Source organism: Oncorhynchus nerka, linkage group LG24, assembly GCF_034236695.1.
Source record: "Oncorhynchus nerka isolate Pitt River linkage group LG24, Oner_Uvic_2.0, whole genome shotgun sequence".
NCBI classification, from domain to species: domain Eukaryota; kingdom Metazoa; phylum Chordata; class Actinopteri; order Salmoniformes; family Salmonidae; genus Oncorhynchus; species Oncorhynchus nerka.
Genome location: NC_088419.1, coordinates 74,214,929 through 74,227,725, shown reverse-complemented (window position 1 = coordinate 74,227,725; position 12,797 = coordinate 74,214,929). Strand labels below are relative to the sequence as shown.

The following is a 12,797-nucleotide window of genomic DNA, read 5'->3' as shown; positions in this document are numbered from 1 at the left end:
CCGGAGATTACTCTTTCACCCCCTCTGAGTGTGGCATGTTTGCTGTAATCCACTCTAGACAGCAACATTCCGAAACTTCCTGTGGAATTGATACTACTGTCATAGGCAACAATGAGCCACAGGTGAGTTTGTGCTGTAGCGATTGGCTTCCAGTACTTTGCAGTTACCCTTGACTTTAGTAGACTACAGCTAATAGGAACATATTCTTTTACATAGCAAAAATAAACATCACAAGGTGTTATTATATGAACGCTGGTTTATATGTTGGATGAACAACGACATTTAAGAACATACAGCTGGCGGGTTATACATTCCATCGGCAGGATAGAACAGCAACCTCTGGTAAGACACAGGGCGGGGGCCTATGCATTGATGTAAACAACAGCTGGTGCACAATATCTAAGGAAGTCTCAAGGTTTTTCTCGCCTGAGGTAGAGTATCTCATGATTAGCTGTAAACCACACTATCTACCTAGAGAGTTTTCATCTGTATTTTTCATAGCTGTCTACATACCACCACAGACTGATGCTGGCACTAAAACCTCGCTCAATGAGCTGTATACCGGCATAAGCAAACAGGAAAACGCTCATCCAGAGGCGGCGCTCCTAGTGGCCGGGGACTTTAATGCAGGGAAATTTAAATCAGTTTTACCTCATTTCTGTCAGCATGTTAAATGTGCAACCAGAGGGAAAAAATTATAGACCACCTTTACTCCACACACAGAGATACAAAGCGTACAAAGCTCTCCCTCGCCCTCCATTTGGCAAATCTGACCATAATTCTATCCTCCTGATTCCTGCTTACAAGCGAAAATTAAAGCAGGAAGCACCAGTGACTCGGTCTATAAAAAAGTTGTCAGATGAAGCAGATGCTAAACTACAGGACTGCTTTGCTAGCACAGACTGGAATATGTTCCGGGATTCTTCCGATGGCATTGCGGAGTACACCACATCAGTCACTGGCTTTATCAATAAGTGCATCAAAGAAGTCGTCCCAACAGTGATTGTACGTACATACCGCAACCAGAAGCCATGGATTACAGGCAACATTCGCACTGAGCTAAAGGGTAGAGCTACCGCTTTCAAGGAGCGGGACTCTAACCCAGAAGTTTATAAGAAATCCCACTATGCCCTCCGACAAACCATCAAACAGGCAAAGTGTCAATACAGTACTAAGATCGAATCGTACTACTCTGGTTCCGATGATCGTTGAATGTGGCAGGGCTTGCAAACTATTACAGACTACAAAGGGAAGCACAGCCGAGAGCTGCCCAGTGACACAAGCCTACCAGATGAGCTAAATAACTTCTATGCTCGCTTTGAGGCAAGTAACACCGAAACATGCATGAGAGCACCAGCTGTTCCGGACGACTGTGTGATCACGCTCTCCGCAGCCAATGTGAGTAAGACCTTCAAACAGGTCAACATTTACAAGGCCGCAGGGCCAGACGGATTACCAGGACATGTACTCCGAGCATGCGCTGACCAACTGGCAAGTGTCTTCACTGACATTTTATTTATTTTATAATTTTTTATTATTATTATTTTTTGCCCTTTTTCTCCCCAATTTTGTGGTATCCAATTGGTAGTTACAGTCTTGTCTCATTGCTGCAACTCCCATATGGATTCGGGAGAGGCAAAGGTCGAGAGCCTTGCGTCCTCTGAAACCGAACCAAGCCGCTCTGCTTCATGACACAATGCCCACTTAACTCAGAAGCCAGCTGCACCAATGTGTCGGAGGAAACACTATACACCTGGTGACCGTATCAGTATGCACCTAGCCCGGGCCCGCCACAGAATTCACTAGTGCGCCACGGGACAAGGACATCCATGGGGCGGTGCCAATTGTGCGGGCTGTGACAAAGCCTGGACTCGAACCCAGAATCTCTAGTGGCACAGCTAGCTCTGCGATGCAGTGCCTTAGACCACTGCGGCACTCGGGAGGTCCTTTCACTGACATTTTCATCCTCTCCCTGTCTGAGTCTGCAATACTGCCAACAGGCTTCAAGCAGACCACCATAGCCCCCCTGTGCCCAAGAAAACTAAGGTAACCTGCCTAAATTATTACCGACCCGTAGCACTCCCGTCTGTAGCCATGAAATGCTTTGAAAGGCTGGTCATGGCTCACATCAACACCATTACGCCAGAAAGCCTAGACCCACTCCAATTTGCAAACCGAACCAACAGACCCATAGATGATGCGATCTCTATTGCAATCCACACTGCACTTTTACACCTGGACAAAGGGAACACCTATGTGAGAATGCTATTCATTGACTACAGCTCAGCGTTCTACACCATAGTGCCCTCAAAGCTCATCACTAAGCTAAGGACCCTGGGACTAAACACCTCCCTCTGCAACTTGTTCCTGGACTTCCTGACGGGCTGCCCCCCAGGTGGTAAGGGTAGGTAACAACACATCCACCACGCTGATCCTCAACATGGGGGCCCCTCAGGATTGCGTGCTCAGCCCCCTCCTGTACTCCCTGTTCACTCATGACTGCACGGCCAGGCACGACTCCAACACCATCATTACATTTGCTGATGACACAACAGTGGTAGGCCTAATCACCGACAACGATGAGACAGCCTATAGGGAGGAGGTCAGAGACCTGACCGTGTGGTGCATGGACAACAACCTCTCCCTCAATGTGATCAAGACAAAGGAGATGACTACAGGAAAAGGAGGACCGAGCACGCCCCCAACCTCATCGACGGGACTGTAGTGGAGCAGGTTGAGAGTTCCTTGGTGTCCACATCACCAACAAACTAACATGGTCCAAGCACACCATTACAGTCATGAAGAGAGCATGACAAAACCTATTCCCCCTCAGGAGACTGAAAAGATTTGGCATGTGTCTTCAGATCCTCAAAAGGTTCTACAGCTGCACCATCGAGAGCATCCTGACGGGTTGCATCACTGCCGGGTATGGCAACTGCTCGGCCTCCGACCGCAAGGCACTACAGAGGGTAGTGCGTACGGCCCAGTATATCACCGGGGCCAAGCTTCCTGCCATCCAGGACCTGTATCTATGTATAGTCACTTTAATAACTCTACCTACATGTACATATTACCTCAATTACCTAGGCGGCGGTGCCCCAGCACATTGACATTGACTCTGTCCCGGTACCCCCTGTATATAGCCCTGCTATTGTTATTTACTGCTGCTCTTGAATGATTTGTTATTCTTATCTCTTACTTTTTAAATTATTATTTGGGGGTATTTTCTTAAAACTGCATTGTTGGTTAAGGGTTTGTAAGTAAGCATTTTACTGTAAGGTCTACCTACCCCTGCTGTATTCGGCACATGTGACAAATACAATTTGATTGGATTTATATTGTATTATATGATATTGTTTAGGTTATTTTTAATGACGTGAAAAGTATCATACACAATTATCAAATGGGTCTATATTTAAGCAATCAGGCACGAAGGGGTGTAGTATGTGGCCAATACAGCCCTTAGCCCTTATATTGGCCATATATCACAAACCCCCGAGGTGCCTTATTGCTATTATAAACTGGTTACCAACGTAATTAGAGCAGAAAAAATAAATGTTTTGTCATACCCATGGAAAACTGTCTCATATACCACAGCTGTCAGCCAATCAGCATTCAGGGCTCGAACCACCCAGTTTATGATCTCTGATAGTGTATTTTGTTTTGTGCTGACAAGAAATAATAGACATGAACTTGATACATTTTTCAAAAGTCTGTTGTCAAAAACCTAGCTATAGCTAGGTTTATAGAGTTTATAAAGAGGTCAAATAGTTGATCAAGGAACTTGAAGGTTTGTTATTTAAACTACTGTAGCTAAGTGTAAGGTAATAAAATAAACAGTAGAGGGCAGTAGTAGTGTACTATTTTTCGGTAGTTGGGTTTTTCAGGTCGACTAACGTGACGCATGCTCTGTACGGTGGATGTAAACATTGGAGCTGCCCTTTTGTTGGCACGAGCTGGCTGTCGATTTGTGTACACGTATTCGGCTCGATGGTTGGTTTGGACGTGGAGCTGTTGCCTTGTGGAATCAGCTAGCTAACTAGGAGACTCGGCCTAAAAATAAATCCGAAACCAGGCTATTGAACTTGTTTAAATTAAATTGCGCAAGTCTGTGCTGTTGTACTTTGGCCAATGGAAAGTTAATGTTTATCTCTCAGGATTGAAAACGCGACTAGGCACGGTAAGCGCGGTTCAGACTTTATTTATGAGCAAGGAGCTGTTGCTTTGGCTAACTAACTACAGTAGCTAGCTAGCTAACGTTTTAAAGTGTTTGGAAATACCATGGAACTAATAATGTGTTTCGTATGTTGGTATATAGGGCACTGTATTTCAGGTAGGCTTTTTATGTCGCTAAATAGGTAGTTGTTTGGGTATTACAACAAGCTAAGCTAGCAATCTAACTAACGTTAGCAACTTTCATAAGCTGTTAGCTCATCGAATATATGCACAACGGTTAGCTATGAATTCATAAATCATTGCTAGTTTAACTTCATGCAAAATGTTTACTTGAATCCTGTAGCAATCCAATGAACTTTAACAGACAATTAGTTATAATGTGAACAGCTAACAAACTCACGCCTCATTTATAATGACTAGAAACAACCCCCGTTAAACACATTTCAGTTGCTGTACACGTTAGTTACGTTTTACTGTCATAGTAAAGTTAACGTTAGGCACACAATGGTGGAACTTAAATGTTTTATTTGCTAATAGTTTTACACTTCCGAGACAACATATCTAATTGAAGGTAATCTGTTTCTAGTCCACCACAGTCAATGTCCATGTGAGGTCTTTAAATTATTAAAATGAGGGTTTCCTTGGATGACAAACTCCTGTAATTTAAGTAATTGGCTGAGAGAGAGAACTGCAACTGTTACCTCCACTGTACAGCCATCCAATTATGTGTGTACAGTGATAAATAAGTCAGTGTCAGTTGTGCCAGCCAAGGACATTGCATTTCCATTCGCCTTTTCTTAGCTTGTTTACTTTTCATGGAATGTAAGCACACCAAAGAATTTTCATCATAGGTGCTAGATGAAATCCTTGCTGAAATGTTTCTATAACCCCCACTGTTTCCATCTGAGCCTTGGAAGTAAACATAGCTGCACTCTCACTATGCAGGAACTCTCACTATGCAGGAACCCTCCTCAACCCTACCCCAACCCTAATGGCACCATATTCGCTAAATGTTGCACTACTTTGACCAGAAACCTATGGTCTAAAGTAGTGGAATATTTAGAGAATATGGTGCTATTTGGGACGCAGTGGGTGCTGAAGATCCCCTTTCCTCATGATCCACTTAACTGCTGATCCATGCATGCAGTCATCTGTTGCTATGCTGGGTATTAGCTAGTAATGCTGTATCTAGCTGACACGTTTCTTCCTCCTTTTTCACTGATCGACTAAAGATAAAAATCTCCCTCCCTATTATACCACTTTGTAGCTTATACCGAGCCTAGTTGATAACACTAGGAAACTACCCCTCACAGGCACACCTGTTTTTAGACATTAAGGTTAAGCGCTTTGTAATACAATCACATGCTGGTCTGTCCTGCTGTCTCACAGTCCAGTCCAGACATTCATGCCATGTGACTGCAGTGATTTCTTGGCTTGTTTGTTGGCTAGGAGGAGTAGTGGGGAGAAGCGATTAACACCGGGATCCCGGGAGAGGGACAACTCTTCACATTTCCCGAAAAAATGAAATGACAAGACCCAGGAAATGAGTTTACATTTTCCACCAATGTAGCACTAATGTAATTCCACAAAATACACAACATGCGCAGCAGCAGATTGGCAAAAAATAAAACGGCACATCTAAACAGGTTGTTACATGGAAGCCTTTAGCCTAGAGAATTTGCTTCACACTAAGCACACGCATAATTGACAATGCCGGACCGCACACAAGAGCCGGATGCAGTTTAGAGTTCTAATCAGAACTGAAAATTCAATCCCAGTTCAACGCAAGCCCGGTGACCTGAAGCCTGAGCCCAGGCCTGGCCCGAGATCACAGAAATTAAATGAGCCTAAACCTGAAAAAAAAGAAGAAAATAAAGATAGAACAGTAGGCTATATTTATTTAAACTGGTTTTGAGAACAGCTCTGCGGAGGCGGCCGGCAGCGTAGTGAGGAAACAGTCATTGGGCCTAGATAAAGTGGAAAACTCACCTTAGTTATAGTTAGCTGAAGGATGAAAATATTGGAATAAAGTACGCTAATGCAATTGAAGGCGTGTCAAATTCTTGTTTGTACTGAAACTCAAAGTCATATCCAACCATATCCAAAAGCAATAGTCGTATGTGGTCACCTAGATTATAATTTCAGCACCGTTTTGATTGGGACTGCGCCATCACACTGCTTTGAGACGAGTGGGGGACATGTCTAGATCAAGCAATGTCAGATTTTTGTTTTCACTGAATCTCCGTTTGGATATTTTGTAACAATTAGGCTGGGGATATCAAATCAAACTTTTTGTCACATATGCAGAAGTTTTTTATTTCACCTTTTATTTAACCAGGTAGGCCAGTTGAGAACAAGTTCTCATTTACAACTGCGACCTGGCCAAGATAAAGCAAAACAGTGCGACCAAAAACAACAACAGAGTTTCACATGGGATAAACAAACGTACAGTCAATAACACAATAGAAAAATATGTTTACAGTGTGTGCAAATTAAGCAAGGAGGTAAGGCAATAAATAGGCCAATCGTGGCAAAGTAATTACAGTTTTGCAATTTACATTGGAGTGATTTATATGTGCAGGTAGAAATACTGGTGTGCAAAAGTGCAGAAAAACAAATATGAGGATGAGGTAGGCAGTTGGTTGGAAGGGCTATTTACAGATAGGCTGTGTACAGCTGCATCTATCGATAAGCTGCCCTGACAGCTGACGCTTAAAGTTAGTGAGGGAGATATGAGTCTCCAGCTTCAGTGATTTTTGCAATTTGTTCCAGTCATTGGCAGAAGAGAACTGGAAGGAAAGGGGGCCAAAGGAAGTGTTGGCTTTGGGGATGACCAGTGAAATACACTGTACCTGCTGGAGCGTGTGCTACTGGTGGTTGTTGCTGTGGTGACCAGTGAGCTGAGAAGGTGGAGCTTCACCTAGCAAGGACTTAGATGACCTGGAGCCAGTGAATTTGGTGATGAAAATGTAGCGAGGACCAGCCAGCAAGAGCATAGAGGTCGCGGTGGTGGGTAGTATATGGATGGGGCTTTGGTGACAAAATGGATGGCACTGTAATAGACTGCATCCAATTTGTTGAGTAGAGTGTTGGAGGCTATTTTGTAAATGACATCGCCGAAGTCGAGGATCGGTAGGATGGTCAGTTTTACGAGGGTATGTTTTAGAGGTCGGCCGATTTCAAGTTTTCATAGCAGTCGGGAATTCGGTGTTTTTGGACACCGATTTTGCCTTTATTTAATCTTTATTTAACTAGGCAAGTCAGTTAAGTACACATTCTTATTTTCAATGACGGCCTAGGAACACTGGGTTAACTGCCTCGTTCAGGGGCAGAATGGCAGATTTTCACCTTGTCAGCTCGGGGGATACAAACTTGCAACCTTACAGTTAACTAGTCCAAAGCTCTAACCACCTTCCTCTCATTGCAATCCATGAGGAGACTGCCTGTTACGTTTAATGTTAGCTAGCATTAAACTTATCTTATAAAAAAACAATCAATCATAATCACTATTTACCTACACTTGGTTGATGATATTACTAGTTTATCTAGCGTGTCCTGTGTTGCATATAATCGATGAGGTGCTTAAGATGGGCACTTTGATTTTTGCGGTATTTCATGAGACTCTCGGGAGAAATATGAATTATTCCTGGTATTGAAACTTGTTAGATTTTATGGAAAATATTTATCCCTCATGGGGAGTGTGACTTGAGATTTGAATCACACCACTGAGACTGAGCTTGTGGAGGACTGGCTTGTCTGTACTCACCACCATGACACTTTGGTCTTTGTTCTATGACAGAGAGCTCCCCTCTTCATTCTTGTCTAACCATAAACCATATAGAGTAAACTACAGGGATGGCACAATCCACATGAATCAAAAGTGTGATTTAGCAGAGAACTGACAAAATAAGAGGCTTCACAAATCACATTTACAGCTAATTCAGTTCCTTTGTGGTGTTCATGTTCTCAACATCATAGTGTGTGGATGTGTTGTCATAAAATCAGTTATCAGCCTTTAGACATCAACATGGGAATACTGTTATAGGCCACGTGTAAATTGTCTAGCCCAGGGTTTTCAATTGAATACCAGCTTAATGTGTAACGGTTATTGCATTGTACATTGAGGATAGAACCTCGGAGGCCATCTGAAAATGCTGAATGTAAACTGCACTAAAGCACCCCCTTTTGGAAGCATCCCCTTTCCCATAGAACACTTTTGGATGCATCCCCTTTCCCATAGAACACTTTTGGATGCATCCCCTTTCCCATAGAACACTTTTGGATGCATCCCCTTTCCCATAGAACACTTTTGGATGCATCCCCTTTCCCATAGAACACTTTTGGATGCATCCCCTTTCCCATAGAACCCTTTTGGATGCATCCCCTTTCCCATAGAACCCTTTTGGATGCATCCCCTTTCCCATAGAACCCTTTTGGATGCATCCCCTTTCCCATAGAACCCTTTTGGATGCATCCCCTTTCCCATAGAACCCTTTTGGATGCATCCCCTTTCCCATAGAACCCTTTTGGATGCATCCCCTTTCCCATAGAACTCTTTTGGATGCATCCCCTTTCCCATAGAACCCTTTTGGATGCATCCCCTTTCCCATAGAACCCTTTTGGATGCATCCCCTTTCCCATAGAACCCTTTTGGATGCATCCCTTTCCCATAGAACCCTTTTGGATGCATCCCCTTTCCCATAGAACCCTTTTGGATGCATCCCCTTTCCCATAGAACTCTTTTGGATGCATCCCCTTTCCCATAGAACCCTTTTGGATGCATCCCCTTTCCCATAGAACCCTTTTGGATGCATCCCCTTTCCCATAGAACTCTTTTGGATGCATCCCCTTTCCCATAGAACCCTTTTGGATGCATCCCCTTTCCCATAGAACCCTTTTGGATGCACCCTGGAATGTACAGTGGCAAGAAAAAGTATGTGAACCCTTTGGAATTAACTGGATTTCTGCATAAATTTGTCATCAAATTTGATCTGATCATCGTCTAAATCACAGCCATTGATAAACAGTGTGCTTAAAGTAATAACACACAAATTATTGTATTTTTCTCATCTATATTAAATACATAGTTTAAACTTTCACAGTATACGTTGGAAAAGGTATGTGAACCCCTAGGCTAATGACTTCTCCAAAACCTCATTGAAGTCAGGAGTCCGCTAACCTGGAGTCCAATCAATGAGATGAGATTGGAGATGTTGGTTAGGACTACCCTGCCCTATAAAAAAACACTCACAAAATGTGAGTTTGCTATTCACAAGAAGCATTGCCTGATGTGAACCATGCCTTGAACAAAAGAGATCTCAAAAGACCTAAGATTAAGAATGGTTGACTTGCATAAAGCTTGGAAAGGGTTACAGAAGTGTCTCTAAAAGCCTTGATGTTCATTAGGCCACGGAAAGACAAATTGTCTATAAATGGAGAAAGTTCAGCGCTGTTGCTACTCTCTCTTGGAGTGGCGGTCCCGTAAAGATGACTGCAAAAGCACAGCGCAGAATGCTCACTGGGGTTAAGAAGAATCCTAGTGTCAGCTAAAGACTTCCAGAAATCTCTGGAACATGCTAACATTTCTGTTGATGAGTCTACAATACGTAGAAAACGAAACAAGAAGGGTGTTCATGGGAGGACACCACAGAAGAAGCCACTGCTGTCCAACGAATAATTACTGCACGTCTGAGGTTCGCAAAAGAGCACCTGGATGTTCCACAGTGCTACTGGCAAAATATTCTGTGGACAGATTAAACTGAAGTTGAGTTGTTTGGAAGGAACACACAACACTGTGTGAAGAAAAAAGGCACAGCACACCAACATCAAAACCGTGCTGGAGCATCATGGTTTAGGGCCTGGACAGCTTGCTATCATCAACAGAAAAGTTTATCAAGACATTTTGCAGGAGAATGTAGGGCTATCTGTCCGCCAATTGAAGCTCAACTGAAGTTAGGTGATGTAACAGGACAGCGACAAAAACACAGAAATAAATCAACAACAGAATGGCTTCAACAGAAGAAAATACGTATTTTTGAGTGGCCCCATCAGAGTCCTGACCTCAACCCAATTGAGATGCGGTGGCATGACCTCGAGCGGTTCATACCATACATCCCAATAATATTGCCGAACTGATATAGTTTTATATAGAGGACTGGTAAAAAAAATCCCCCTGACTGTTGTGCAGGTCTGATCCTCAACTACAGAAAATGTTAGAGGTTATTGCTGCAAAAAGGAGGGTCAACCAGTTATTAAATCCAAGGGTTCACATACTTTTCCCACCCTGTTTACACGGTGGTCAGTAAGGACATGAAAACGTATGATCGTGTTATTAGTTTAAGCAGACTGTTTGTCTTGTGGATTAGATGAAGATCAGATCAAATTGTACGACAAATTTATGCAGAAATTGAGGTAATTCCAAAGGGTTTCGTGCCACTGTATGTTCTCTGAAGGTGGCCCACATTTTAAAATTGTTTTCTAATCTCCCTACAGTGCCACACTGTGATTTGAGTTCTTATTGTGTGCAGTGGAGAAAGTGTGTTTGTGTGCAAGTGCAGTACAAATCAAATTCGGTTCTTTCTTTTCTCATCCAGAAGTGACAGCAATGGATTAAAGCAAAACATTGAATTTCCTCATGCTTATTTACTGAAAAAGTTATGATAATTCACAGCATGTCAGGGCTCTACATGGACTTTTTATTTGTTTTCAAGGATCACGTGTGCGCCTAAGTAGGAGCACAGAAAGAAATTGAGAAGCACAATGAAAAATATTAGCGGTAACAAGCCGCTTTCTTTGTAGTAATGGTGCAAGCGTGACGGTCACAAATCTGCACTCTGTGTATTCTCCATGGCACTCGGGCTGCAGTACAGTGAAGTTATCATTGCCACAATTATCATCTGGGTGATTTTTGTTTTCTGGGTGCACTGGTGCTCCTAAATAAGAATTCCAGGTCGCACAGCAGAATATTTAGGTGCATATGGGAGTAGAATTGTTGCGCGGTAGAGCCCTGCAATTAATTAGTTAGGAGAATAGGCTTAATTGAAAGCTGGATTTGTTTTACGTTGTAGAAAACATAAGGGAAATTCTGCTTTTCAAGGCTTATCATAGTTAGTTCAATAGTGCCATGTTGATCTATTCAGCAGCGTGGCACTGGGTACATTGCTCTTGTCTGCTGTAGGCTTAGTCCCCAAGCACAGATAAGGAGATGCCTTTCTCAGTCTCTTTGAGTTTTAGTTCCCTGATCTCAATGGCAATGTTGGTTTGCTGAGGAGCCCTTTATTCAGACTTCAGAATTAGGCCTTGCTGTGTCTTTCATTAGCCATGCTGAATGCTTCTCTGGCTGGGTTGCAAATGTCACCCTATTCCCTATACAGTGCACTAGGTAGGAAATAGGGTGCCATTTGGGAGGTAGCCTCTTACTGGGAGCCAAGAGTAGGATGTAAGGGCGTGAGATAGGCTCCTTCAGCACATCCCTAATGTTTCATACCAGGCAGAACTAACTGGCAGGAGAAAAGATGACTATTTGGGATTAAAATTGAAAGGGAAGGAAGAGAGAGACCGCCTGTTCCAGGGTTTAATGCTTCAGATCCACATGTTGTAGTAGGGTACAGTGTGGCTGGATGTGGCTCGGATAGACATCACCTCTGTGCTGTCGGCTCTTAACTGAAAATAATACCAAGAGTGCAATTAAATACTTGAAAGGGTTGCTAGTGCACAGGTGGTAGGCTTCCCCTACTGACATTCCTCTCACCAGCTTGGCCTATGCGGTCTTGAGTCTCCCCTACATAAATCCTCAGTAGGTGCAGTCAGTGATCATTTCCTCCTTTGTTAAGCCAAGGAACAGAGGGGTGAATGGAGCCCGACTCAGAAGCAGCATCCCAAATGGCACCCTATTCCTTATATAATGGACTATATAGGGAATAGGGTGCCATTCGGGATGCAGGGGGGGTGGTATAGTAGAGCCTGGCTTTTTACTGAGACCCCAATAGATGCCTGGGTAACACATGCCTGGATAACATGAAAGGAAACAAACTAAATCAGACACCACAAATGTTCTATCTAAACTCAGATATATAGATATATATCAATATATATCTCAGCAAAAAAAAAGTCAACAGTGTTTATTTTCAGCAAACTTAAAGTGTACATATTTGTGTGAACACGACAAGATTCAACAACTGAGACAAACTGATCAAGTTCCACAGACACGTGACTAACAGAAATTGAATAATGTGTCTCTGAACAAAGGGGGGGGGGTCAAAATCAAAAGTAACCGTATCTGGTGTGGCCACCAGCTGCATTAAGTACTGCAGTGCATCTCCTCCTCATGGACTGCACCAGATTTGCCAGTTCTTGCTGTGAGATGTTACCCCGCTCTTCCACCAAGGCACCTGCAAGTTCCCGGATATTTCTTGGGAGAATGGCCCTAGCCCTCACCCTCCGATCCAACAGGTCCCAGGCATGCTCAATGGGATTTAGATCCGGGCTCTTTGCTAGGCCATGGCAGAACACTGACATTCCTGTCTTGCAGAAAATCGCGCACAGAACGAGCAGTACGGCTGGTGCCATTGTCATGTTGGAGGGTCATGTCAGGATGAGCCTGCAGGAAGGTTACCACATGA

The 12,797-nt window shown here is 43.4% G+C and overlaps 1 protein-coding gene across 3 annotated transcripts in view; it reads left to right on the top strand.

Annotated features, from left to right (window-relative positions):
• Window positions 1-3,943: 3,943 nt before the first annotated feature.
• Window positions 3,944-12,797, top strand: part of LOC115108572 (ecotropic viral integration site 5 protein homolog) — a 55,111-nt gene continuing 46,257 nt past the window's right edge. For 2 of the 3 annotated variants that reach the window (XM_029633083.2, XM_029633081.2), the window contains exon 1: window positions 3,944-4,180. The gene's annotated coding sequence lies outside the window, so the exon portion shown is untranslated. The remainder of the gene's footprint in view (window positions 4,181-12,797) is intronic. The other variant, XM_029633085.2, reaches the window with a different exon arrangement.